The sequence below is a fragment of the Atta colombica genome, unplaced genomic scaffold (genome assembly GCF_001594045.1).
Source record: "Atta colombica isolate Treedump-2 unplaced genomic scaffold, Acol1.0 scaffold141, whole genome shotgun sequence".
Taxonomy (NCBI): Eukaryota; Metazoa; Arthropoda; class Insecta; order Hymenoptera; family Formicidae; genus Atta; species Atta colombica.
In genome coordinates, this window is record NW_017259230.1 from 1,460,900 (window position 1) to 1,466,777 (window position 5,878).

At 34.9% G+C, this 5,878-nt stretch overlaps 1 pseudogene; it reads right to left on the reverse strand.

The window, feature by feature from the left end:
• LOC108684881 overlaps positions 1-5,878 on the reverse strand; it is a 179,798-nt pseudogene that overhangs the window by 72,237 nt on the left and 101,683 nt on the right.

Consider the following 5,878-nt stretch of genomic DNA (forward strand, 5'->3'; position numbering starts at 1 on the left):
CTTTAATATTATTATTAATCTGCGAAATATATTTTTAATTTTTTTATTATTTTATTTTTTAAATTAGTAATTATATTGTTATTAACATTAGAAGCAGTATCGAAGTATATTTCTGGAAGTATTATTCTGGTAACAAAACTAATATAAGTTTACACTTATTCTGAACTTATTCTGTACGCAAGCGACATCAAAATATAACTGTTTTTTAAAATGATAATTTTTTACAAAAATATGAAATACAGTGATGTAACTTTTGAAGGCAATTTTTAACACTATATAAAAATCGATATATCACGTAAGTAGAGTGCCTTACCTACGACGTGTAGATAGCCATATTGCGTTTTGGCGGCAGCAGTGTTAATCTGGCACATGTACTTTCCCTTGTCCTCCTCGTGCACGTCGTTGATATGTAGGAACCAGGTCCTGTGCTTATCGTGCGACACGGATATTCTGGGGTTCCTGGTAATAACGTGATTCTGTACCGTCAGAATAGCGCTCTTGTCGAAAAGCATCCAGGCCACCTGAAAAGATGGATATCACATTGTACATCGTATAAACGAAGCTCGTATATCTATTACTACAAAATTATTGTCCGTTTCCATAACGATATTTCGCAATATCATTCCCATTAAAAATTGTATGTGTATTTCATAAAACGCGTTATTTTCTGCCTTGTTTTCTCATTAACATTAAGATTTTGAATAAAAAAATTCCTCAACCATCACAGGAACGGATTATAAGGGTAGATATATATCAGTATCTTTTCAGTTTTTAGTTGCGCCAAAATGCAAGGAGAATATGGAGAAAGAATAAAGATGTATAGTAACGATATAAAGGAAGGAAAAGAATAAGGAAATATAGGAATGAGATTCGCGAACGAGACGGATGATCAATGATGCTTTCAAGCATGGAGTGATCTACAAACCTACTATGGTTATAGATATTCACCAGTAGGATAAATCGCTCCGGGATTTCGAAGGCATATGTACTAACGTGCAATGTATATGTATATGGCGCGTTGTGATATGGCGCTTGATGTTTTATACGAGCAAAGTTATCCGAGAGCACGCTGTGTGCAGACGAGTAAAAACTGGTCCCCGTAGAAAGAGTTCGATCATTTCTCTCGTTAAATGACCGCTTATTGAGAATCCGGATGGTTGTATTCTGTATAGCTCGTTGAATAGCATCGATTGTTATTGTCGCTCGAAATATGTAAGTTTTCCATCCTCTTCGAGGTAAGGAGAAATAGAATAAGAAAACCGGAGATAAGTAGAAAGTATCGCGACAACGGGATACGGAAGTGCTCTGAGATATTTAGCCGATTTTCCTATTCACGTCGAAGAAAGTGAAGGCCGAAGAAAGGTAACAAAGAGAAACGAGAGAAGGTAGAGAATAAAGAGAATTCTGATCTCTCATTCGCTCGCTGCGAAAAGTCCCTGGAGAAATAAGAAGGGCAGCGAGTTCTTTCGCTTGAGCACGAAGAACGTTGCACTTCAACACAGCTCGCTCCTTTTCACAATGTGCAAATGCGTTGTTGTACAGACAGGCTATATTGCGCCATCGTGATAACTCTCGGCGTCGCGACGCTAACCTATAATTCGCAAGAAACTTGCCAGAGAGGCGCGCGAAGATAAAAGAGAATAGCTTATTACAATTTACCATAAAAATATCACAATTGTATTGTAATTAATAATACATAATTATATTACAATTTTATAATATTATTTATGAAAAGAATAAAAGATAAGACAGATTTTCGAATGAAACTTCTCGAGAGAGGCAAGAGGATTTCATGATATAATCAGATGTAAGATAGACATATCAGTTAGTGGACATAATCCAATTATTAAACGAAATGACAAAAAAAATTTTCAATATTAAGCTTTTAATGATATATAAATAAATTCGTTTTATTAAACTTATATAAACAATGAATTTATTTAGAGTCATACGTTTAAAATTTAAAATTTTAAAAGCCTAATATTTAAAGTTTTTATTATTAGTTATATAAAGTTTCACCCAATGATGAGTCAAGCCCTAACTGTCCACCAACTAATACATTTACTTTACTTAAGTAAATTTACCTTTTACAATCGATTAATGTAATAGAGAAATGAAGTACTTCTACGATCGTAAATCACAACAAACATAACTATTCGCTTCTGACTTGGAACTAAGATCGTTTCGCAGTCGTTTCTCGCGTTTTCCGACCGTAACCGAATTTTCGTCCACCATTTATCCAGTCGCTCTTACACCGGCGGCTGTCGGAGGTTATCTTCGCAGAGATATACGAATCTCGGCGGGGATTCCCGGCGTCGCGTCGGTGGGATTGCATAGATACTGAAAAACGCAGTTGACACTTTCATCATTTGCCTTTCCGCGACAACGTATCAATTGTTCGAATTTCATGGTGACAGCCTTGCGTTACGATTTGCATACAATTCTTTTTTTAAATGTTATTTTTTATTCCAGTTTGTCGAATATATTAAAATATAATTTTTCTAGACGTAACTTTTTTTTGTCATAGTGAGATAAAAATGTACTGAATTTATAAAATTTAACTTTATTTTCAAACAACCACATTAAAAATAAAACGGAATGTTTTATACATGAATTATGTGTTTAATTGAAATAGTCATCTCACACGATATAAGTTGATTTGTGATATATTTCGTTATAAATTAATACGTTCACTTCATTAGAAAAATTTATTGAAGATAAAGCAGAAATTGTTAAATGATGCGATCCTTTTCGTACATTTTAAAAGAGTTTTCTCAACTTCGTAACATTCTTTCAAAAATTCTTGGAGAAGATCCAGATAAAATGAGTTATATAAAGGGGCACCTATGTTGGGCACCTATGTTCTTTACAGAACAATAAGGGTCCTTAGCTTCGTTTGATCTTTTTTATTGGCATACGGATAATCGAAGGAAATACTATTGTATTTTCTATTTCCTTTGATTGTCACTGCTTGCTTTATAATAGCAAGCATTGAACCTGTTTCTTCTTGAGGTTCTTATTGCATTCAATAAATACAAAAAAGACGAACAAGAAAAATATTGCAGTACGCAATCAGTTATAAGACAGAGAAGTCCATTATTAAAAGCGTAATTCTCAACGGCACCGACGCAATCTCCATGCAATGAGAAACCAATTTCTACCTTTTATCTGCTTCGTCACTTCACAGCGATCTTGACGATCCGTTCGCAACGATATAAAATTGGTGTTTCGTAAAGTTTAAGATGCGGTACGAAGGTGGCAAGAAGAGTTACGCGGAAAGCAAATTCGAGTGACCATCTTTCCGACTTGCAGCTCGCTTTCCGACGCATCAACATGCAAGCCACACCAAAACTAAGATGGATGCGCGGGCGCGCGAGGAGGGTTTGCTCGAGGAGTTTGTTCCCCCAAGAGCCGTGGCACGAAGCATTGATTCCTCAGCGTGAGAGGAGAGTTACAGCTTTGTTTACTACGAGGGCGACGAGCTCAGCGCCGTCCAGTCTGGCTTGGTGCTGGCTATGCTGTCGGTATCTTCTTTTCTACAACATTCTCTCCTTTTCTATTTCTCTCTTTCTACGACTGGTTCGTGACTCCCTTTCCTCCTCCTTACTCACCCCTTGGAACGTCTGGACCGAAAGACCTATAGTTAACGTCAAGATCAACTCTCTTCGTCCTTCCCAACGTTCTTCTTCCACGCGAGTACTCCATGGTCCCCGCGTACGCAAACACATTCACTAGGCGGTTTATATAGAACCATGGAAAGCGAAAGAGCAGCGTGGCTGTCGGTTGAGCCAACCGTCTCGTACACCCCTTCCCATCGTCTCCCAACCTCTTGGCCATTGTGTATGTGGAAAGTTGGACCACATTCCGGCTGAATGTATTACAACCACTTAACCCGCAAGCTGTCGAGACCTTCAGACCGGAGAATCCATGCAACGTATGAACCTCTACTGAGGCTGATAGTTCGCTTAATAGGCACATTAAGCGCACTGATGGTTAGCTCCGGTTAAGCGATTATATAAGTGATACTTTTTACATAGAGATACGAATTAATGAAAAAAATTTTTATCAAATCTACCAAATACATTCAAAACAAAATTACAACACAATCAGAGTGCAATTGTTGCTGTTGACTTCAATATATTTTTATTTTTATTTGAAGACTATTTTTTAATTGCCTTTTTAAAAAGTTCTCTGAATATTTTTAAATAATATTAAGTGAGAATCGATCAACGAGATTGAATACACATAAGTAAAAAATGCCATATTCGATTAAAGCGATTCTTCATAGCTAACAACACATCTTGTGAATTTATACGATTTCCAGTTTAAGCAAATTGTACACCGATTATTTGCCGGTCTTAAAATACACTTCTAAAATACACTTCTAAACTAAAGATAGAGTAGTATTACAAATTAAATTGACAAGTAATTTAATATTATTGTGACGCAAACAAATATCCGGGTTCGAATCTCAGCTAATATTCTTCGCAATAAATTATTTATAGTTTTTAAGATGCTTATTAGCATCTAATTATTAACAGCTTTCTAAGATGCTTATTTGCATCAATAATATTAAATAGCTTGTAAATTTAATTTGTGATATTACTACTCCAGTTTTGATTTAATACTGTATTTCAAAACCGATAAATAATCGAAGCATAGTTTAATCGAACTGAAAATTACATAAACTCATAAGAAATTATTAGGCACTTTTACTTATAGGAGTACTTATAAATTTATTCAATATAGTATTTTAATATTATCTACAATTTCGAGATATTTGAATTTTTTGAACGCAAAATTAATCGAGAAAAATGAGCTTTCCTATCGAAATCATGTTTTTTCCTTTTTATTAATTCTATTGAAATAGAGCAAAGTCATTGAATAATGTCATTAACGTTGTAAATACTCGCATTACAAACATTCTATTTTTTCGCGTACATAAATATAATTGTTTGGATATCCGAATAGAAATATAACGTGTAAAACGGTGAGAAAAGTCGGTTAAGTCAGTTAAGTTCGCCGAACTTTCGTTGTACTTCTCTGTATAAAATTGGATCAGATTGGCACTCAAACTGTCGAAAATTCAGACTAAACGACCATGTTCTTCCTCCTGCAGCTCGGTTCAACAAATTTGACCGCGATAAATTGTCTCCCAACACGCCATCGTTTTGTGTTGGAATTAGATTTTCTTCGAGTTTCGTTTACACGATAACAATGTTAGGTAAGTGCATTTTATTTATGTAAAATCTGGATTCCTTAATCTGTTAAATTAATAGATGGAAAAGTAAAGTGAGGTATGCCGACTTGCAAAGCTTCTTCATTAGTAAACCCTTCTTACTTCACGCTCATACCATACCATGCACAAACTTAGGACACCTTATAGATAAATGTATTAGGACCACTTATCCCACAAGCTGTCGGGTGCTTCGAGGTTGTAGACAACCTCTTAATTATCATAGAGCGCTAAGCCATTGCACAGGCCGGAAGTACGAGAGTACTGCCGTGAGTGCTAAGAGCACCTGGAAACTTCGTGTCAAAGACTGTAAATAGGTGAGATTATCTTACATCATGCGAAATCCACATGACACAGATTTTCTCTGCTAAACAATAAAAGAAATGTTTGCATCATTTAAATAATAAATGACCAATTAACAATTTCTGATACTCATTCTTCAAATTCTGAATTGAAGATTGTTTGCAGAATATGCAAACATCATAATTACAAACATAAAATGTAATAGCGGAATAAAAAAAGAAAGTTGAATAAAAAAATATAATATCAATATTATATTATATTGGTTTTATCTTCGAAAGAAATTCTTTATTTAAGAATATATTTTTAACAGTGTTTTCCGTCTTAAAATAAGAGAGTTAT